This window comes from Camelus bactrianus, chromosome 32 (assembly GCF_048773025.1).
Source record: "Camelus bactrianus isolate YW-2024 breed Bactrian camel chromosome 32, ASM4877302v1, whole genome shotgun sequence".
Classification (NCBI taxonomy): Eukaryota; Metazoa; Chordata; class Mammalia; order Artiodactyla; family Camelidae; genus Camelus; species Camelus bactrianus.
This window is the reverse complement of record NC_133570.1, coordinates 11,832,998-11,856,711: the sequence shown is the minus strand read 5'-3', so window position 1 is coordinate 11,856,711 and position 23,714 is coordinate 11,832,998. Positions and strand designations below refer to the sequence as shown.

Here is a 23,714-nt window from a genome sequence, read left to right as displayed (position 1 = left end):
AAATTTTGCCATTTGCAGCAACATGCATGGACTTGGAGGGCATTTTGCTAAGTGAAATAAGCCAGACATAGAAAGACAAAAACTGTATGATATCACTTATATGTGGAATCTAAAAAATACAACAAACTAGTGAATAAAACAAAAAACAGCAGGCTCACAAATACAGAGAACAAACTAGCAGTTACCAGTGGGGGAGGAGAAAGGATTATTATGGGATTATATGAAATCATGCGTGTGAAACTTTTGAAAATTGTAAAGCACTATAGAATTTAAAGAATCACTTAATAAAAATTAAATTAAATAGTTCCTTTTCAGAAACAAAAAAACAAAAAATAAATCCCAAAATGGTACATCCACTTTGGAAAACAGTTTGACTGTTTCTTGAAAGATGAAGCCTATACCTGCCACACAATCCAGCCACCCTTCCCCTAGGTATTTACCCAAGAGGAATGTTAACATATGTCCACGTAAATCCTTTTGCTTGAATGTTCACACAGCTTTATTTATAATAGCCGTAAACTGGAAATCATCTAAATTTCCATTAATAGGTGAATAGATAAATTGTGACATAGCCATGAAATACAACTCAACGATATAAAGGAATGAACTATTGATATAAACAATATAAATGAATCTCAAAATAATAATTATGCTAAGTGAAGGTAATCATAACCAAAAAAACAGAATACAGTGTATGATTCCATTTATAGAAAGCTCTAGAAAATGTGAAGTCCTCTGTGGTGACAGAAAGCAGATCAGTGGTGGCCTGGAGGGGCCAGAGAGAGGGATTACCAAGGGGCACAAGGAAACTCTAAGGTATTAGAAATGCTTCGTCTTGACGATGGTGGTGGTTTCACAGGTGTACACGTGTAACAGATTTATCAGATTGCACACTGTGAGGGGGGAATCACTGCCTTATCTCTGCGATGACTTCAGCCCTCTCTCTGCTCCAGCCTGGGCCTCTGTGGTCCTGGCGTGGCTGCAGGACATCCTTGGGACCTCAGCTCCAGGGTCTTATCTACATGCCTTGAACCTTTTCCTTCATAGCGTTTGTGACACTTGACGATTACCTGTCTGTGTGATGATTAGATTCCCTTCTCTCTGTCTTCCCACCATACTGAGTTTTGCCCACCAGTCTCTCCGCAAGACTTAGTGCAGTGGCGGGCACAGAGCAGGGCTTGTCAACAGTGGGTAAGTGGGTGACATGGCTGAGACACTGGAATTAGGATCAAGCCCTGCCGTGGGCCTTCTGGTTCATTATCTACAGGCAGAAATGAGACAGGAAATCTTTTCAGTATCCACTGGGGCAAGAGACGCAAATCGAGACATGCGAGGAAGGTAGCTAGCTCAGCACTGACTGCCTGGAATAATGATGGCTTGCAATTATTAAGCACCGACTATGTACCTGACACTGTGCTAAGAGCACTTCACATATGAATTACCTTACACAGCCTCTTGCTGGTCCTCTCGGGGAGGTCCCGTTCCTCTTGATGATGGATGAGGAGATGGAAGGTGGAGAGGACCAGTAGCTGTTACATGGCAGAGTTGGGACTCCAGCCCAAGGCTTCAGTGTTGGGGCCCAAGCTCTGTCTCAAAGTGAGTGTGGGCAAAAGAAAACAGGCGGTGAATGGTTACTCATTGCCTGGTGTGTTCCGGTTCTTGCTAGATTCTCTCCCATGTCTTGACTCACAGAAGGCTCTCAGCACCCCTCTGAGAGAGAGAGATTATTATCACCTCTTTCTCGATGAAAAGCTGAGTACAGTCATCCCTCAGTATCTACGAGGGTCTGTTTCCAAGATCTTCCTCGGATACCAACATCCAAGGATGCTCAAGCCCCTTACAGTTGGCCCTCCATACCCACAGTTCTGCATCCACAGATTTTCAGTGTGAGGTTGGTTGAATCATCATATGAGGACCCTATGAATATGGAGGACCCACTGTATTGGTTTCTTGTGGCTGCCATGACAAATAACCCCATGCCTGGTGACTGAAAACAGCAGAAGTTTGTTCTCTCACAGTCCTGGAGGTCAGACATCCAAAATTGGTGTCACTGGGACAAAATCTAGGTGTCAGCTGGGAGGGCGCCCCCACTCCCTGGGATGTTAGGGGAGGGTCCCTTCCTGGCTATTCCCACTTCCTGTGGCGGCTGGCATTCCTTAGCTCGCAGCAGCAGCATTCCAGGATCTGCCTCCATGGTCACATGGCCTCCTCTGCTGTGTGCAACGTCTCCCTCTACCTGTCTCTTACATGGAGATGTGTGACTGCATTGGCGGCCCACCCAGAACATCCAGGATACTCTCCCCAAGCCAGGAGCCTTAACTTAATCATGTCCCCAAAGACCCTTTTCCAGGTAAGGTCACATTCATAGCTTCCAGGGGTTGGGCCCTGCTGTCTTTGGGGAGCCATTTTTTCACTTACTCGACACTGAAGCTGTACGAGAAGTGAGATTTTCTGTCCAAAAACACCCAGTTGGTCAGGTATAGAATCAGAGTCAGAATCTAAGTCTTCCATCTCCCAATGCTGTGGCCACCTCAGGTATCATCTGCCCGGCACTGAATGGATGTTGGAACCCCTGGGCTGTTCCCAACCCTGCCACTTATCGGTCACGGGGCCTTGGGTGAATCCCTTCATGTCCCTGAGTTAGTTTCTTCCCATAGAAAATTGAGATGTTAACGAAACCCTGCTTGAGATGCTGCAAACATAAGACTTACTGTATGTAAGTGAAAGGAGGAGTAGAGGGGTCATCACCTGGAGAGGAGGCAGGTGAGACTCTGCAGCCCCCTACCTACCCAGCATCCTTCTTCTTCCCCTCACTCTCTCCTGCACCCCTTCCCTGTGTCCTCTGTGCTTCAGCCGGACCCTGCTTCTTTCACTTCTTTACACACACCACCTAGTCCCAGCTGACACCTAGATTTTGCCCCAGTGGCACCCATTTTCCAGATGAGAAAACTGAGGCACTAGATGCTGAGGCACTAACCCGTGCAGCTTCCAGAGTCATCTGTGTGCTGCCCTGTCTCCTACCCACCGTGCCCGCTGATCCTTCTGCCTCAGAGACTCTTCCCCCTTTCTTGTGTCTTAACCAACTCTTGCTCCTTCTACAGATCATGACCTCTTAGAAACCTTCCCTGCCCCTTTAGGCAAGGGTGGTGCCCCAACTGGGGACTCTTGCAGCACCCTATTCTCCCCCTGTTCCAGCAGTCACCACCCTGGATGTAATTGCTTGTTTAATTGTCTGCCTCCTCGGCTCACTTGTAACCTGTGTGACAACAGGAAATGAATGCATCTGCCTTCTTTGTTGATGGATCACCAGCATCTGATAGGCACTCAGAAGTGCTCATTGTCTGTACGTATATATGTTTGGGTGGGTGGTTGGATGGGTGAATGGATATCTAGGTGGATGGATGGGATTGGATGGCTACATGGGAAGGTTGGTGGATAGCTGGACAGTCAAGTGATTGTGTGGATGGATGGATATTTAGATATATGATGGATGGATATTTAGAAGAATGGATGAAGAGACAGGTGGGTAGATGGATAGGTGAGTGGAGGAGTCTAGCCATCGCTAACTCTTACCACCTCCTTTTGTAGCAGCAGTGAGAGCTTAGATTCCATTGTCAGCTCAGCTCAAACCTCTCATGTTTGGTAAGGTGTCCTCTGTCATAAAGACACCAAAATCTGCAAGGCAAGGTAATAATACTTCACTGTGCTAGAAAGGAACATGGAGGGACCTTCAAAGAAATCTGACAACTAAACTAATAGTAATAAATATAACTAAACATTGCTGAGCAGTTCCAAGGCGCCAGGCAGTGTGTTAAGCAATGCCATTTGTTCAGGAAATAGCTGCTCAATGCCAGCTTTGTGCCAGGCGCTATTCCAGGCACTGGGGATACATCCATGAACAAAGTAGACAAAAATCCACGTACCCCTGGAGTTTATAGTCTACTGAAGGCCTCGTCTTGTTTCTTCTTAACAACCCGGGAAGGTAGACACTGTTGATATCTCTTTGCACAGAGCAGAAACTGAAGTAAATAACTTGCCCAAGATTGCAAACCTCAGAGTAACAGCACTGATGGCAATAGGAGTAGCTGTTGTGAAGTCAGCCCCTCATGTGGGCTGGACGCTGCTCTGATTCATTTCCTTCTGACATCTGTCTTACAAGGCAAGTGCTATTGTTTCGTGGGGTTTTTTTTCATTGAGGTAAAATTTACATCACATAAAATCAGCCAGTAATCATTTTAAAGTATACAGTTCAATGGCATTCAGTATAGTCATGGTGTTTGACAGCCATCACCTCTGTCTAGTTTTAAGACATATTTGTCACCCCAAAAGGAAACCCCATACCCATTCAATCAGTCCCCTTTCCCTCTGGCAATTACCAGTCTGCTTTCTACCTCTTGATTTACCTATTCTGGGCATTTCATATAAATGGAATCATATACTATGTGACCTTTTGTGTCTGCTTCTGTCACTTAGCATCATGTTTTCAGGTTTATCCATACTGTGGCAGGTGTCAGCCCTCCATTCCTTTTTATGGCTGCATAATATTCCATTTTGTGCCCAGACCACCATTTGTTCATCCCTTCTTCTGTTGATAGACATTCGGGTTGCTTCCACTTTTTGACTATTGAGAGTAGCAGTGCATTGAACATTCGTGTACAAGTATCTGTTTGAACACAGTTTTTCTGGGTAAATACTTAGGAGTGGAATTTCTGGGTCATATAGTAATTTTATCTTTAACTTTTTGAGGAGCCACCAAACTGTTTCCCACAGCAGCTACACCATTTTATATTCTCAGAAGGTGCTGCTTTGAATCTCTGTTTTCCAGAGGAAAAAAGACACACAGTGAGAGGTTAAGAAGTAGCCCAAGGTCACACAACCTATAAGTGACTCAGTGGGGATTTGAACTCAGGCAGTCTGACTCCAGAACCCCTGCTCTGAGTTACTGACCACACCCCCACCACCACCATGTAAGTTCTCTGGATTTGCTCGGGGAATTCCTCAGAGTTGACTGAGAAGCCGAGTCCCCATACACCATCTCTAAAATTCCCCCAAGTTGAGGCAATGGCCAGCTCACTTCCTTCTTCGATGGGCACTGCTGGGGTCGAAGGGGCGGGGATGGGACGCGGCACCCTTTCCCTGCACTGCCGAGGTGTGGGCGACAGTTATTAATGCCTCCCTGGCAACTGTCCAGCTGCCTTTTTCTGATTATTATTATTTTATTCGGCGAGATTAATGTGCCAGGTCAGAGCATAATCCAGCCTGTAAGAAGTGATGTGAATAGTCTCCTCAAGATAAATTGCGGGCTTGGAAAAGGTTCACAGCCTTTTCTTGCCTGTCTGAGTGCTCTCCCGAATCCTCATCAATCCTTGTCTGGGCAGAAGAAAAGGACAGGTCTTCATTTGCAGCTGGTAGGGGGCGGGGGGAGAAGAGCACATCTGTCAGGGACCCCTAATGGCTCACAGCACAGATGCTCTTTCCTGCGCCTCCACGCATCCACTGAGAGGGTGGGTGGGTTTTTAATCTTACAATCATTATATTGGAAGGGCTTCTGGTATTTGGGTTTGCTTGATGGCCCCACAGTCCCTGACATGGGAGGCGGAGTGAGCCGCTGATTCCCAGGTGCCTCCAGGATCTCCTCACACCTGGGCCTCCCAGGACAGCCATGCTCATTGGCCGGCCAAGATGAGGTGGGGTTAACAGTGAGGACCTCAGCCCCAAACCATCACACTGGCCTGGTGTCCAGAGCAGCCACTTGTCACCACAAATCCAGACAAATTGTACAACTTACACAACTTGTACATCTTGGCCCTGCCTGATCAGACTCCCATCCACCTCTCTGACCTCATCACCATGACCCTCCCCTCTCCCTTGCTCAGTCTGGACAAGCCAGCACTGCCTTCCTTCTCAGGCCCTTTGTACTTACCATTCCTTCCACCTGGGAAGGTTTCCCCCTATGTTCCTGTGGCTGTCCCCTTCCCATCACTCCAATGTCACTTCCTCTGAGACTGTGTCACCTCCATGACCACCTTGTTTGTAGTGGTGGTCCCCAACATGCATTATCCCATCACCATTTTATTTCCTTTCAGTATCTGAAATGACCAGATTGTTTTGTGTTTGTTTTCTGTCCCCTCTACTTGAGTGTGGACTCAGGCAAACAAGGACCATTAGGTCTGTCTTGATGCACAGGAAATGCACCGTAGATGTGATGGGCTGAATGAAGAGCCTCATGTTAATTACCCGTTAGGAGGTGGAAACCAGTCCTGCTGCTGCCCCGCCGGGTAGTGTCCTCCTTGGCTGCATCCCCTTTCTCTCCTCAATCCCAAGGGCGTTATTTGGGACTTACTTGCTTACAGAGTGAGTGCTAGACTCTGAGAATATAAAAATGAGTAAGGTGCCCTCCTCACCTTCATGCAGTCCTTTATTCTCTGTGAGTGATGCTAACGCTGGCTAAGAGGGCAAATCTCTTCTCCCAGAAATGTACATATCACACACGGCAGCTCCTAGCATTAACAGTAGTGATCATTTAAAACTTGACTTGTCCACATTGCTCCTTCCTTTTGTTAAAAGGAAATACTCCTGGCCTAGGAATCTGGAGCTGCACTGTCCAGTGTGGCAGCCACAAATTGCAGGTGGCTATTTAAATTTCAATTAAAAATTTAAAATTCACTTCCTCAGTTGTACTAGCCATGTTCCCACTGCTTGATAGGCACATGTGGCTAGTTGCTCCTGGGTGACTGTGCTGGACTGCACAGATAGAGAACAGTCCCATCATCATAGAATGTTCTAGAACAGCATTGTTCTGGAACATTCTTAGGACAGGGTTTATTCAACCTCCCCAGAGCATGGGTGGCAGGCCACTGCCTTTCTGCCCATTTCTCAGATGGAGAAATATAAAAGCGGGTACTTCTCTAAAAACGCTATGGGCATCACTATTAAATTCTGCACAGCAGGACGGATGCTGGCCTTAAGTCAGCAAAACCAGGTTCAGATCCTGGTTCCTGGACTTATTACCCATGTGACTGTGGACAGGTGACCTCACTCTTTGGAACCCTCAGCTTCCTCATCTCTGAAGTGGTCATTTTTATCCCCTTGAGGTTATGAGAAGCTGGAAGGCTGGATATCCAGTTTCTGGGTGGTAAGTAGGATTAGCTGTATCAGAAGCAAGGAGGAGTTTAGCTGCACTGTTTTCTCCAAAGAATGCAGCATTTGACCAACTTCCTGTCTTTTCCCATAAGAACAGGAAGGAGGAAGCCCTCCCCATGTCTGAAATTATCTTAACTGACCTCTAACGCAGCCTGCATAGCCAGCCCCTGGACGAGAGGTTTCCACAGGGCAGGATTCCACAAGCTTTCAGCCCTGGTGGTTTGTCTGTAAGTACAGGGGAGGGCGGACATAAGTTAAAAAGGTGGTTTTCTTGGATGTGAGAGTCAAGAGCATTCATGAGGCTTTATGTGCCATTAAAGTCTCCTCTATTTTCTGGACCCTGAACCCAGCATTTTTGTTTCCCATTGATTGAGTCATCTTCCCTCCTAGAGGTCAGTCATTCCCCTCCCTCCCGCCTCCTCCTGAGCAGACACTGATCTCCACCAGCGCAGGTCTGGGTTTCCTAGGTCTCAGCTGTGGTTCTTACAGTACATCATTCTGGGTATGAAAGGGCAGAACTTCTGGAAAAGCCAGCTGTACTTGCCTCCGTTTCCCACACAGCAGGGCTCGAAGGGGTTAAAACAGTGGTTCCCAACTAGAGAAACATTTGGCCGTTTCTGGAGACATTTTTGACTGTCATAACGGGATCGGGGAGTTGCTCTTGGTAGTTAGTGGGTAGAGACCAGTGATGCTGCTAAATGTCTGACAGCACGCAGGACAGCCCCTGAGCCCAAGAATGATCCAGTTCCAAATGTCAGTAGTGCCAAGGTTGAGAAACCCTGGGTTAAATGTTTGTTTTTTGGGCTGAACTGCACTCCCCCCACCGCCTTCCCCAAAATTCATATGTTGAAGTCCTAGCCCCTAGTATAGTCAGAATGTGGCTGTATTAGGAGAAAGAGTCTTTAAACAGATAATTAAGTTAAAATGAGGTCATTAGGGTGGGCCCTAATCTAATATGATCAATGTCCCTTTAAAAAGGAAATCGGGACACAGACATACAAAAGGGAAGACCATGTAAAGACACAGGGAGAAGACAGCCCCCTATTAGCCAAGGATAGAGGCGTGGAACAGATCTTTCCCTTAAGGCTCTTAAGAAGGAACCAACCCTGCTTACACCCTGACCTCAGACTTCTAGTCTCTAGAACTGTCAGAAAATAAGCTTCTGTTGCTATAAGCTCCCCAGTCTGTGGTACTGCGTTACAGCAGCCCTAGCAAATTAATATACCTACAGACCAGTTTACCCGTAGCTCAGGTCCTTTTCAGAGTGTTTTTTCATCTATTCAGATGTCTCCCAACCTTCTCCCATTCCCCTAATTATTGAAGATACTCCATTTTTAAAATAGGTTATATAGTCACAGGGTTCAGACGTTAAAACACTAAAAACAGTATATTGTGAAAAGTCTCCCTCCCTCTCCTGCCCCCAGACACCCGTTTCCCCTCCTGGGAAATGAACGTATCATCCCCAAGTCTTTTCATAGCTACTGCCTACATAGACCAGCAGGTGCACGTATATGTTCTTCCTACTCATCTTTGTATATTCAAACAGTAATATTCTACACACAGCTCCCACCTTGCTTTTTTTTTTTTTTAACTTAACCATCTATGTTGGAGATTGTAGCAGACAAATACATAGAGAAAACACAGCGTAATGGTTAAAAGCCAGACTGCCTGGGTTCAACTTCTGTTTGAGAAACCCTTTGCCTTTACCAGCTATGTGACCCTGCACGTTCCTTCACCTCTGTGTGCTTTCACTTCCTCATCTGTAAAATGAGATCATAATAGTACCTTCTGTGTTCCTTTTCAATTGCTGCTTAACAAATTACCACCAACTCTGACTGAAAAACACTCATTTATTCACAATTCTGTAGGTGAGAAGCCAGGCGGGCTTGACTGTGTTCTTTGTGCAGGGTCACATAAGGCCAAAATCAAAGTGTCAGCCAGGCTAGGCTCCTATCAGAGGTCTTGGAGGAGAATCGACTTCCAGGCTTATTCGGGTTGTTGGCAGAATTCAGTTCTGTGTGGTTGTAAGACTGAGATCCCCATTTTCCTGCTGGCTGTTGGGTGGGGGTCAGTCTCAGCTCCCAGAAACCACACTCTGGTCCTTTCACAAAGCCTCTTCCACATTCAAGCCAGGATGGAATCCTTGTGCTTCATATCTCTCTGCTGTCCCCTTCTGCTTTTAAAGGGCTCCTGTGATTACATTGGACCCACACAGATAATCACCCTTTAGATGAGCTCAGAGTCCACTGATTAGTAACCATAATTACATCTGCAGAATCCCTTTTGCCATATAATGTAACATAATCCAGGTGTGATATTGCATCAAATTCCCAGTCCTGGGGATTAAGGTGGAAATTTGGGGGAGGTGCACCACACGCTGCCTCAAAGGGATTCAACTGCACATCTCATAGCCTACAATATGTAAAGGTCGGATTTTGTTTTTAACAGCTGGATTTTTGTATTGTGGAAACTATTTAGATTTACTAAGGGTTTTGTTAAAGGGGCTCCTCCAAGGACACTTCGGACAGTTGTGAATTGTTTAGCTCCCTTTGACCCATTGATTCCGTGGTTCTCCAGGGCTCAGGTTAGATGTCACCTCCCCCCAGCCCCCTTAAGGCAATGTTAGTTCCCCTCATTTATTTTCCCACAGCGCCCTCTCTCCCAGCACTTACCGCTGCTCTGTCATTATCTGGGCATTGTCTCCTCCACTGGACTGTAAATTCCAAGGGGCAGACATACGTCTGTCTCATTCACTGGTGCAGCCACATCTTAAGAAAAATCCTTACAGTGACCCCACGTGGGTGATGGCCAGTTTGCCTAAACCCATTTTACAGATGAAACTGAGGATCAGGGAGGCTAAACAGTTTGTCAAGGGTCACTGGGCTCATAGGTGGCAAAGCTAGGACACAATCCCAGGTCTTTTGACTTATGACAGGTCCTAAGAACATTGGCTAGTATTTTCAAGTTTTCTCCTTGCTTGTTTATGCCTCCACTATGGGAAATCTTTCATTTGCATCATTTCCTTTGGTCCCATCAACAATGCTATGAAATAGGTACTACTATTATTTGAGTTTTACAGGTGAGGAAAATGTAGTTTAGAGTCAGGAAAGTCACCCAGCTAGTGAGCAGTAAAAGCAGGGTGTGAGCCCAGAGGGTGCTCTGTCTGCAGCTGTTCTTGAAAATAATGATCCTTTTCTCATCCTGATGTTTCACTGGAACAGAACAGAAAGCCAGCAACAAAGATACTGTAAGCAATACTAATATCCAGTATTACCAAATGTTTAGTGTCCTTTATCCTTAACCTAACTCCATCTCTGTAATGCCAAAAAGATTCCAGAGTACATCAAGAAAAAAGACAAGCAAGAAATGCCTTTTTCTGGAGGCAGTGTGGGGTCATGGAAAGAACAGAGACTTTGAAATAAAACTTACATTCAAATTCTGGCTCCACCACCTTCTGCCTCTAGGACCCTGATTGACCTCACTGAACCTCAGTATCCCCATCTTTAAAATGGGGATATGAGGACTTGCCTTATAACCCTGTTGTGAGGATTAATTAAGATAGCACAGGTCAAGTGATGGCTGGTTAGTTAATTATTGTTATTCTAAAAGTAGAGAGCGTTCACAGTTACCATTTATAGTTTTAAAGCAAACAAGGAAGTCAGAATTTAACCCTAATCAGATGGACCAAAGTACTACTTACTCAACTGTGATTCTGAGGTCTTAGGGAACTGTTAATAGGCATTTTATTAAAAGGTGTTCTGTGGCCAGATGACTTTGGGAAATGCTTTAAACATTATCTTCCACTTGCATATAGTAAAGGCTCTAAGAAGTCCTGGAGCCAAGAAAATGGTTTCACTTTGTCTTCCCTGACATTTTCCCAAATTACTAACCATAGAACCCTTTTGTTAAGGAGCACACAATGCCGTAAAACCTAGTTCAGAGGTTGGCAGGTGACAGCCTGTAGATCCTGTGCTTGTTTTTACAAATAAAATTTTATTGGAACATAGTCATGCTCATTCATGTATTGTCTGTGGCTGCTTTCATGCTACACTGGTGAGGTTGAATAGTGGTGACGGGATCTCTGTGACCCACAAAACCTAACATATTTATTGCCTGGCCTTTAAGAAAAATTTTGCTAACCCTGGTCAGGAGTTTGAATTTATTTGCATTCTTGATTCTTTCTAGTTTGGCCCTTGCTGGAAAGTTAAGTCAGGGACTCAGTATTCTGCAACACACAGACATTTGGGAAATAGAAGACCCAAAGGAATGAAATATGGCCAGGCGTCTGTGCTAGAAACCATCAGAAATGAGTTTGATCAAATGTCAATTTTGAGGACTTGACTATTTGAAATCACCAGGCTGATTTTAGTTTTTCCCCAAAACAGCAGGTGATCACACTTAACCCTAGGATTTTTTTCTTTCTTCTGCTTGGTGTTTGTAGCCCAGGTGCCCACCAATCCCTAGGGCAGTGCTGAAGCCAGAGATGGCAAACACTCTAGGAGCTGCCATTTGCCAGCTTGTACCTGTGCCAGGCATCACTAATCAGTCATGACCCTGCTCCACCCAGTTCAGCTTTCTCAGTGCAGCAATCCAGACAGTCTCTACCAGTCAATGTCAGAACATAAGATAAAACCTAAGCCTTTACTTTCAGTTGTTCCTTATAAAGAAAATAGAACATTCTGGCATCTGCAGAACTCTGTGGCCTCTCAGCTGATTGGATGAGGCTTACCAAGATTATTGAGGATAATGCCCTTTACTTAAAGCCAACTGACTGTAGATATTCCTCATATGTATAAGATACCTTCACAGCAACACCAAGATTGGTGTTTGGTTGCATAACTGGATACTGTAGCCTAAACTGAAACATGAAACTAACCATCACAATCCCCCATTAAACAAGATATGGAAGTTGGATCTGAGCTTGATGTTTTATTGTTTCCAGGAAGTATCCATGAAGTCTAATTTATTGACATTTTGAAAATAAAAAAATGATTGTTGAATTTGAACAAAAACCATGGGATTTTTCTCCTTAGCTCTGCGAGTATGAAGAACTGCATTATTCAATTTCCTATTAAGCGCTGCATTCTTGGAACGAACCCCACTTGATCACAGTGTATTATCTTCTTGATATGCTACTGAATGCATGCTACCATTTGACTTAGGATTTTTGCATCAGCTGTCTTAAGCGTCCCTCTCCCTTCGTCAGTGACTTCCTGGAAATTGCTCCCATCACTTTCACTTACATCTCATTGGCCACCACTGAGTCACATTCACTGCATGGGGGGCTGGGGAGCATCTTACAGCTGGGGGCCAGTGGACCTAGGCAAAAATCAGGATTCTTATTTTGAAAGAGGAAGGGGAGAATGGACCTTGGGAGGCACCAGCAGTCTCTGTCCCAGTATGATCATCCCTGGTTTGTAGATGAGGGTCCCAAGGTTCAGCAAGGTATGTTCACTTACCCAGGGTCACACAGCTAGTCTGTGGCAGAGCTATGACTTAAGGCTAGGTCTTCCAGAGGCCAAGGGAGATGCCCCAGGGACCAACAATAATAACATAAGCAATGTTCTATGATATGATACAGTGATAACAAATAGCTGATGTGCTTGGTACTGTTCTAAAGGCTTCCTAGACATGAGCTAATTGAATCATCACAACAACTCTATGAGGTAGATACTTATTACCCCCAATTTGCAGATGAGGAAACTGAGGCACAGAGAGGGTAAGTGACTTGCCGAGGGCACACAGTTCGTAAATGGCAAAGCTGGGATTTGAACTTGAGCAGTCTAGCTCCAGAACCCTGGCTCTTCACCACTACACAGTCCTCTCTGCCCATCTTTCCACACCCTGCCCTCCTGACTGAGTTATCCCAGCACAAATGACAGCAGCCGCCGCCACTCTCTTGTGTGGCCAAGGAACAGCCAGAATTGCTCCCCACCAATCTAGGCGCCACGGGCCCTCCTCTCCCAGCCCCTGTGGTCTATAATCTCCTCCCTCAGCTACCCTGCCCCCCTTTCTGTCTCAGAGGCCTGCACATTATATTTTGTTGTTGTTCTTGTTTTATTTTGTTTTCCTTCCCCCCGTTCCCTGGGAGACTCTAAAAGGCTACATTCTGCCTCTGAGGGACATGGTAAGGACAGGGCCCCAGCGAGAGGGCACCTGGGATTTCCTGCACCCCAGCCTCCACCCCTGCCTGGGACAGAGAGGCTTCTCTTGCGTTATTTATTTATTTATCTAGCCCTGCTCAGCTCCACACCCCCCAAGCTGTTGTTCCCCACTGGGGAAGATGAAAAATGGCTTCAGACAATGGAGGACAAGGCTTGCCACATGGCCCCCGCAGTTTAATTTCCTTTAATTCATTTTATATTGAACCAAATGATACTGTTTGTTTTTAATGGCAAACACTCAACACGGAGGAGGGGCGGCCAGGCCTCCTCCTGGGGAAATTAGGAACACAGCTGCTATTTAAACTCTCTTCCACCTCCCCCCTACCCCTCACCCGCCACCCGCCACCCCCAGCACTAGGCCTTTGGAAATCACTTTCCAGGTTGAAAGATGATACCTTTCACCAGCTCAGATGGTCACTGCGCAGGAAGCTGGAGCAGCTCCCCCGCAGCAGTCAACCCCTCTTAGGGTGGCCACCCCATCCCAAGGCCCAGCCTTCTTTGGGAATAACTGGAGAGATACATGGGAAGAGGGCTGGGCCACGGCTGTTGTTGGCACCCCTACTGCCCTGCCTGTTACTGAGAATTTGAGGCAGGCACCTGGCCCGAGCAGGACCCATCCAGTGCCCTTTCCCGGCAAGAGAGGAACACAGAGGTTGGATGCATTCAGTCATTTAGCACCTGGGAGTAGCATCATGCATCAGTCTGTGTTTTAACCTGGTCACCGAGTAATTCACGTGCATGGGAAAGTTGCAAACACACCCGTAAAGAGGAGAGGTCCTTCCACTTCAGCTGGGAGGTGGGCTGGTGAGCCAGCACTCCCTTGAAGTCAGAGAGAACCCAGAATCCCTCCAGAGCCCCTTTTGGCTTAGGTGGGCCAGAGTCAGTTTCAACTCCTTGCAGGCAAAGAGAACTTGACTGTATATACCAGTCCCCTTGGCAGAGGGTGGAGGGCTTCACAGGCTTTGGCCTGTCCATGGCTTTGGCAGGGGCCAAACCATCATGATTAATGTCCAGTTTGGACATTCTGGAGGCCCCTCTAATTCCTCAGAAGTTGGGCTCTACCTCTGCTCTCTTGTTCACAGACTGTTAGACCCAGGAAGACCTTATTCTACAGAGGAGGAAACCAAGGCCCGGAAGTTACTGCTTCCAGGTCACATGATTTAGCCTCTCATATATTCATTCTACACATAATTATTAGACATCGACAGAGTGCCAGTCACCCTGCTCAGCACGGGAGATACTGAGACCCAGGACTTTCAAGCTCAAAGCTCACAGACTGATGGGGCGGCAGGCAGAGAAGTAGGGCCCTCTTGGAAATTGGGCAGGGGGGCACCTAAACCAGTCCCTAGCAAAGTCTTCCTAGATAAGGTGACCTTGGAACTGAATTTTAAAGGACGGGTAGGGGTTAGCCAGGCAAAGCCAAGCCACGGAGAGGGGACAGCTAGAGCCACAGCACCAAAGTGGGAAGCCGTTTGGCCTGTGCATTTTCCCAGATAACTGGTGAATGTCTCCTCCCTCCTAGACTCTAAGCTCCAGGAGGGCAGGGGTGATGTCTGCCAAGCTCATGCTTAGGCACAGTGATGCATAGTAGGTGTGCAGTGACTCTCAAATGAGCAGATGAGAGATGTAAATGGCTGGTGTGAGTTTGCATTCAGGGCACGGCAGGGAGGCCCCAGTCCCTGGCCCCTAGGCCCACCCTGCTGTAGCTTTCTGGGCCACATTATGGCTGAGCATTGGCAACCCCTACTCTAGGGTGCTGTGGGGATTAATTAGTCAGCTAAGTGGTGATTATTTTGCTCTCCTCCAGCTAAATGATTAGAGAGGCAGCCAGGCTCCCTGAGGTGGCCTCGGAGGCATCCTTTTCACCTCTTCCCTCCGGGTGGGGGCCTGGAGTCTGCCACTCTCTCTGCTGGCTTTCTGGGGTTGGCTTCCAGTGCTGTCGGTGGGTCCCGCACTGTTCTCCATTTCCTCCGATGGTCCTCCTTCCCTGGGGGCAAGGACAGGGGTTAGAACTGAGATCTGGCCTAAGGGAGCCCACCACTTACACTTAACTTTTAGTTTGTCCAAAAACATCCCAGAAACAACTTGGGCCGTGGAGGGAGGCGGATCCCAGTGTGAACCCCAGTTCTGCCATTTCCATCACTATCACTTTTGGCCATTCATCTCCCCACTTGTGCCTCAGTTTCCCCATCAGTAAAAAAGGAGGTAATGCTGTTCACCTCTCAAAGTTTTAGGGAGATTTGAGGTGAGCTAAAAAATAGAGACAATGCAGGTGCAGCTGCTTCCAGCAATTCTGACACGTAGCAGGTGCTCAGTCGTGTGTATGTGTTTTTCTTTTGTGCATTCTCCCTCGTGACCCTCACGGGTCAGGACTCTGCTGGAGGTTGGAGGTAAACAAACAGCAGGCCTTGTGACTCAGCGGCTGAGAGCCCACGAAGGCTTGGCAGACCTTTGCCTCTTCTTCTCGGGGCTTAGAAGTGCCAAGATCAGACCCTGAACTGGCAAAGGAGGAGAGAAATGGAACACTCCCCCCCACCCCCCAGCTGGGTCTTGGAGCAGCCTGGGTTTGAATCTGGCTTTGCCACTAGCTGCATAGCCTCAGATAAGTGAGTTCATGGCTTTGAGCTTCCACTGCCTCATCTGTGTATGTATCTGCTGTCACCATCTTGAAATTCTAAATATATGTATATATATTTTTTAACAAGAGGCCCAGCATTTTCATTTTCCACCAGGCATTGCAAATTATGTAGCCAGTCTTGGTAGTAGGAGATAGTCAGAGAGGCATCAGGGGGCCACAGTACCAGAGGCCACTCCCAGCCCCTGCCTTCCCCCATCCTGCCCTAGAGCCAGCCTTTCAGGGAGAGGCCTTAAACTAAGATTCTCTGACCATTTGGTCCTCACACTATCCTCGTGACAGTGGGAACTGTTTCCTTCCTGTATTAATTTCCTCTTGCTACAGTAACAAATTAATGCAAACTTAGTGGCTTAAAATAATACAAATTTATTATCTTACAGTTCTGGAGGTAAGAAGTCCAGACTCAGTCTCATGGGGCTAAAGGCAAGGTGTCAGTAGGGCTGGTTACTTCTGGACGCTCTAGGAGAGAATGTGTCTTCCAACTTCTGGAAGGCTGCCAGTGATCCTTGGCTTGTAGCCCCTTACTCTGTCTTCATAGCATATCTCTCCAACCTCTGTTTCCTTCACGCTGACCTTCCAGCCTCCCTGATAAGGACCTTTGTAATGACATTACCAACCCCCCCCCAACCTTCATAATCCAGGATAATCTCCCCTCTTCAAAATCCTTAAAACTTAATCACATCTGCACATGCACAAAATTCCTTTTGCCATGCAAGGTGACATTTGCAGGTTCTAGGGATTAGGACATGGGCATCTCTGGGGAGCCATTATTCAGCCTGCCACATCTCCCACTTTGCAGATGAGGAAACTGAAGCCTAGAGAGGTGATGTAACTTGGGCAGAATTACCCTCCCAGTAAAGAGACAGATCTGCAGTTGGGGCCCATATCTGTTTAGTTTCTGTCCTAGTCTCTAGACCATAAGGAAGGAGGCACCTTCTGTCCATCTCTGCCTCCCTCTCCCTGTGCACCCAGCCCCCAGTGCTTTAGGAGGTAGACAGGATTGGGCAGTTGAGGCCCAGAGCCTTGGTGTCTAAGGTTGTAGCTGACTTGGGGACAGATAAGCACATCCATCCGCCTGGGACTGGGACGGAGGGAAGAGGCCGCCTTTCCACAGTTAACAGGGTCCCAGGCCACTTCGGGCTTAATTATCAACACCTTATAATTAGGTTTCTCCTGGGTCCCGAGGAGCAGGGCCCTGTTTGTAAAGAAGCTTCTGATACGCGTGTTGCTGGGACACGTGGCCTGGGCCCTTTCTGTTCATGGGGCCAAGGCTTCCAAATCAAGGGAACCACAGCCGATGAAGCTGGGCACCCGACAACTGCTGCTAAGGGCCAGGTTGCTCCTCGCAGTCTAGCGGCTCCTATGGGGCTTCAGCTGGGCCCCAAGGACTCTGTTAGCTGGCCTCTCAGGCCACAGCACAGAGGCCAATCCCAGCCATTGGCCTCGAAGCCAGAAGAGCAGAGAGAGGACCAGTGTAGGAGACTGGAAGTGGGAGGGAGAAGGTGGCAGGGGTTTTCACCGGCTCTGGTCTTTAATAACAAGTGTCCAGTTATTAGAAGGTAGGAAGTGGTGGCAGGTAAGAGCATCCATGCTGACGTCAGACAGACCTGGACTCAGATCCCACCTCTGCCACTTATTACCTCTGTGACCTTAGGCAAAAACGATGAACTTCTCCAAAACTGAGCCTCAGGTTCCCCTATCTACAAATTGGGGGTACTAATTGGCCCCCTGCCTCATGGAGTTGTTATAGTCAATTTAAAAAGTAAGCAAGCAAATGTTCTGCTTGTGGCTTTTTAAAAAAGATACCACATGTAAGGTATATATTTTTAAAAAATAACAATAAATACTCATGAACCCAGCTTAAAAAGTACAGAATTAATCGTGGCTTAGAAACTCCCTACACCCACCTCCTGGGTTCCATCTACCTCCCTTCTTCCGGTTGAGAATAAGAAACCAGTTTTGTGGTTACCATTTCCTCATTTTCCTTGTGTCTGCTTTTTTGTAGTTTTGATGTCTTCTTCCTTACTGACCTGTTATTAAAGACAGAGCAGGCATAAGCATATATAACCTCCTCCCTTCCATACCTAATTTCCTACCAGTTTCCTCCCCTGCTCTCTCCTCTGTGTTACCTACCAAGAACACTGCTGGTTGGGAAACCAGAACATCAAGCTAGTCAGTACTATGAGTAAACTTAGAATTAATAGGCTCTGAGTGAGCACCAGAGGGACTTTGCTGTGAATAAAGTACATGTACCAAGAGGCTTAGGCTTCCTAGAAAGTACAAAATACCCAAGCTTTATGCTTAAATGAACCTGGGTTTGAATATCAGCACTGCTCACTAGCCTGAACCACCAATTCTTTGCAGTCACTCTAAAAACATTTCTTGAGTGTCTACTGAATGACAGGCACTACATGGGTATAGGGAGGCAGTGGTGAATGAAACAGACAGGGTCCCTGCTTTCATTGAGTTGAGGAGATCACCATTAAACAAACACAGACATAAAACTTTACATTGCAGTAAGCACACAGAATTTGTGGAGAACTCAGGAATATGGGAAGGGCTTTCTCTGCGGAAATGATTTTGGAGCTGAAACTTGTACTTCCTTGCCATCTGACTTTAGCTAAAATAAATTCATTTTCTCATCCGTGAAATGGAGCTGGAAATTACCCCCTCACAGCTCTGCTCTTAGTAATGGCCCTGACTCAGTGCCTGGCTCAGCACAGCCACTCAGTAAATGTCATCTCCCTGCCTCCCTGTCGGCCTGGGCAGTGTATGTTGCTGGAGTCGAATGAGGAACTATGTTAGTGAGCAGTTAGTAAGTGATGGAAAACCTGCTGTTGGTAAGGAAGTTAGGAAGCCTTCTAAGAAGGTCTCACTGGCCCCTCTTTGACTGCCTTTGATGGATGATGGGGGAGGGGAGGCGGTAAGAGGGTATGTTGTCCACTGTCAACAGGAAGGCTTCATCTTTTGCTGGGGAAGGTGGTGTTAAGTAATACAAAGGCTGTGCTGTAGAATCCAATCCCAGCTCTGCGGCAAGTCATTTCACCCCTCTCAGCCTTCTGGTTCTCATCTGCAAACTAGTCCATTTAATACCTCTCCTTTGGCTTTGTCATGTGGAACAGTGACTTTTAAAATAAGTGTATTGCTCAAGTGGTAGAGCACATGCTTAGCATGCAGAAGGCCCTGGGTTCAATCCCCAGTACCTTTCTCTAAAAATAAACGAACAAACCTAATTACCTACCCCCCACCCAAATTAAATAATACAGTAATACACCAGGTGTGGCCATTATGGCTGTTACCACCAGAGCAAGGAGGAACTGGGATAAAGGAGCAGAGGTCTGGGGTGCAGCCTAGAAGAAAAGGGGGAGCCAAAGGGCTAATTTACACTGAAGGACGCGGTTTAAGTCCTTGCTCCACCCTTTCCTAGCTGGGTCCCTGGGGCAGGTCCCATACCCCTCTGAGCCTCAGTTCCCTAGACTGTCAGAGAGCAGAGAGCTAAGAGCCACCTTCACCGGGTGGCTGTGAAATCATGCAGGCAAGTCGCCTCACACGGCTCCTGACCAGTCGGAGGGAGCTGGTGTGGTTACTCCCTGCTAGACATGTGGCCTTAGGGGTGAAATATTCAAATAAGAGGGCGGGAGTGGGCGGACGAAGATGCAGCAAAAAAGTGGAAAGGGCAGCTCTGCCCTTCACAGTCACCTCCTTTGTCCGCGGAGGCCGAAGAGCCGGAGGCTGGGGGCTTGGTACCGGCGCCGGGCGACCCGAGGTCCCGGCCGGGAGTCCGCAGGCAGACCCGGGCGGCCGGGGGCGCGGGGCTGTGACCTCATCGGCCGGCGCCGTCCCGCGGGGCCATGAGATCATGAGATGCCGGCGCTCGCCGAGGAGTCGATTTGTTGGGAGCGTGGGGACAGCCGGCCGCCCGTCGCGGTGATCTCATCCGGGCCCGGGGGAGGAGGAGGCAAGCGGCCGAGCCCGCCCGCGCCACCGGGAGGGGAATTGATGGCCGCCGCCGGCCGGTGACGTCACCGACAGTGCCGGTTGCCTGGTAACACGCGGCTGCCTGCCTCTGGCCCCGCCCCCAGACCCCGCCTCCCACCTGCCAAGCTCTCAGCCCCTATCCATCCTGGCTCGCTCTTCTCTTTCCTTTTTTATTTATTGAGGCATAACTTACATATTGTAAAGTGTCCTAATTACAAGCGTACAAGCTCGATGAATTTTTACATATGTATGTATCCATATGTAAAATATGTATATGTATATCCATATGTTTCGAGATATCACCAGCGTTCTCCAATAGAAATAGAATGCCAGCCACATAGGCAATTTAAACAAGCAAAAGGGAACAGGTGACATTAATGCTAATAATATATTTTATTTATCCCAGTATGCTCAAAGTTTTAACATTTCAACCTGTAATCAATATTTTAAAAGTTTAACGGGTTCTTTTACTTTTTTGTTTTTTTCTAAGACTTTGAAATTTCCTTAAATTTCACTACATCTCAACTGAGATTTAGCCACATTACAAGTTCTCAGTAGCCACAACTGACAAGTGGCTACTGTACTAGGCAGCACAGATATAAAAACGTTTCCAGCACCCGAAAGTCTCCTTGGTTCCCCCTTCTGGTTAGTACCCTGGCCAAGGCTACCTATTATTCTGAATCTAATCATCCCTCTTGAGTTCTTTTCCCCCACTGACGCCTTATATCTTTTCTTTCTCTCTCCCCACATCTCACTTTAACTCCTACTAGTGTCTCACATTCTCTGTTCCTTACAGTGGCTGAAAGCACTAGATGGGAAGTCAGACTGGATTTAAACCTGGCTCTACCCCTATCTAGCACTTGGACAATGTGCTTTGCCTCGTAAAGCCTCCGTTTCCTCACCTGTTAACTAGGGCTCATAAGAACAGTGTCCCTCTCTAGGGTTGTCGGACTTGGGGGCCACATGCAGGTACTAAGTGTTTCACAGAGAAACTTTCATCACCAAACTGTGAGCAGGCCCTAGTTCTGCCCTTTTCCTGCTAGTTTCTTCTCTCTTCCCCGTCGTACTTCGCTCATTAGCTTAGTCTCCCACACTTTATTCCTGTCTCCCATGCCTCTGTTGAGCTTTCTCATCCGAGAAATGGGTCTAGATCATAACTACCTCACCAGGGGAGCATTTGATGTGCCACTCCTGGCTCATGGTAGGGGCTGAAGAATGAGATGACTTTCTCCTCCTCCTTGGCGCACCCTTTGCCTGGCCTCTCACTCCTGCGTGCTTTTTTTCTTTTGGCCTCTAGCTCTGTCATTTCTCCCCTCTTCTGCTCACATCCCCTATTTCCTCTCCTGTGTCTCTCTCCTTCCCCCACCCCCTACTCTTCTCTCTAGCCTCCCTTCTAGTCCCCGCCCCCTCAACACCTCTTGCGCCCAGCACTCCTGGCCAGGCTGTTCTGAAGTCATTTACCACCCCCAGCCTTCTCTAGACAGAGGAGACCTGGATCGGGCCAGCCTGCCCCTCAGCCGAGGGGCTCGGCACCTCGGAGGTCGGTGTTGGGGCTGTTTTGTTCTGAAGGGCTCTTTCAGCCACGGTCCCCCGTGCAGCCTGCAATCGTAACAGACCCTCAGGCCGCCTTCCCAAGAAAACAAGTCTTTGTTTTCAGCCCTTTGCGCCGGCCCAGCCCGCCCATTTCGGAACAGGAAACGAGCCCCTGTCCCCTGTGGAGGTCGGGAGCTAACCAGCGGTCCCGGCTAGAAAAGCAAATGAGGGAAACCACCCAGGAGGCTGGACGCAGTTCCTGCTTATTTTTCCCCACATTCAGGAAGGGTTGTGCAAGGAGGCTGCCTTTGGCCCTGTGCTGGCTTTAACTCAGGGAAGCTTTCCGGCCTCCTTTTCCTGCCTGCCCCTTTCTATGGGAGACCTGCCTCTCCCTCTCTCTGTGGTCCCGATGCGGCTGTCTGTCACAGCGCCCGGCCCACCCTCTGCCCCACGTGACCAATCCAGCCAAGGCTCGCAGCTCAGGGAGAAACAGGGTCTCTCTGTTAGAATTAAGCTGTGAGAGTGTTGGCTTGGTGCAGCGAGTGGCTGTCTTCCCTACCAGGTATAGGTACCCAGACCTTTCTAGCTGTGTCCCCTCGGGCAGTTTACCCATCCTCTCCGTCTCACTTTTCTTATCTGTAAAATGGGAGCAGTAACACCTACCTCAAAGTGTTGCACGGAGGGTGGGTGCCTGGCACACATTCAGAGCTACATCATGGTCATCATCATCACCATGATGATTACCTCCTGGAGAGAGCCTGTCCTTGGCAGAAGAGAAGGAAGCTTACACAGGAAGATCAGAGACAAGCTGAGCTGAGGGACAGGGAAGAGGAGGAGAAAGAGTACTACAGAAGCACAGCTCTTTAACTACATTGTTTGAGCTCCTGGATCCAGCTGTACTTGAAGCTAGAGCCATTCCTTGCCATCCCAGATTTGTGACCTAATACATCTCATTCTTGTGTAACCTCTTTCAAGTTAGCTTTCTGTCACTTACTTACAACCGAAAGTGACACTGTCATACAGACTATTATACCAATAGTTCTCGTAATAGTGCTTAGAGGCCCAGAATGTCAGAGTTGGGTTGACACTCCCATTACACAGAACAGAACACTGAGGCCCAGAGAGGAAGAACACCTTGCCCAAGGCCACACAGCTAGGAAGGATGCACACCTGGCTGTCTGACTTCAAACTTTACACTTATAACGCTGTTTTACGTTATAAGTGGCTGCATATAAAAATCAGTTCTTTTCCATTCTGCCTTCCTGGTCCACTGCCATCCTATTTAATCAGGCTTAATTCATTTTGTCTGTAAGATGTTTTATACTTGCCAGGCTGCTGGCAGGGGCTACAGCTAACACTTACTGAGTACTTACCACGTGCTGGGCACTAAACTCAAAGCTTTACACGCGTTAGTTCATTTATCCTCCCAGCAATCCTAGGAGGTGGGTACTAGCATTAGCCCCATTTTACCAATGAGGAAACTGAGATATAGAGGGATGAATTGACTTGTCACTCTGTGAAAGACAGAGTCAGAATTCAGACCCAGCTCATCTGACTCCAAAGCCCATGCTCTTCACCATTTCACTTGCTCAGGCTCCAGGGCCTTCCCACCTTGGAAGAGGCAGAGCTGGGATTTGCACCCAGTGTCACAGTCCATCCCTCCCTCCCTTCCTCCCTTCCTTCCTATCTTCCTGCTGCATGTCTGTCCTATGGTGCTCTTGTGCCCAATCTGGCAGTCACTGGACAGCCCCTTTTCCTCTCTCCTGGCATCATTTTACAAACACCTCCTTATCCACCAACCCTCAGTTCCTGGCACCTTCAGCATCAGGGTTCTCCATGAGCCACATCTGTGGGAAACCTAGCTATTTGAACCACGTCATTTAGCCCACCCATTCATTGTTTCATTCATTCATTCAACAAAGATTTATTGATCATCTACTGAGTGCCAAACCCTTTGTATTAGTTAGAACTGGGATAAGCCAGTAAAGGCAAATTCCAAAAACAGAAAAAGAACCCAAAATAATAATAGCTTAAATTTAAAAAGAGTTTACATCTTCCCATGTAAAATCCAAAGGTAAGCAATCCAAACCTGGTAGTGTGACATCTTCCAGCTTATTACACCAATCCTGGGGTGTGGGACTCCTCCTCATGGACCAAAATGGCAGCTAGAGCACCAATTATAACATCCAAGTTCCAGCTCGCAAGATAGAGGAAGAGGGTGTGTGGAGAATAAGGTGGAAAAGTTTGCAATATAGAAAATG

The 23,714-nt window shown here is 47.6% G+C and overlaps 1 protein-coding gene and 1 long non-coding RNA gene across 4 annotated transcripts in view; one reads left to right on the top strand and one right to left on the bottom strand.

The window, feature by feature from the left end:
• Positions 1-23,714, top strand: part of RNFT2 (ring finger protein, transmembrane 2) — a 56,707-nt gene that overhangs the window by 18,772 nt on the left and 14,221 nt on the right. The gene's annotated exons all lie outside the window — the stretch shown is intronic.
• Positions 11,870-19,983, bottom strand: LOC123619313 (uncharacterized). The gene is made up of 3 exons (XR_006727869.2): positions 19,642-19,983; positions 17,850-17,972; positions 11,870-15,294 (listed from the first exon to the last, which is right to left on the bottom strand). It is a non-coding gene; the product is annotated as an uncharacterized LOC123619313 (long non-coding RNA).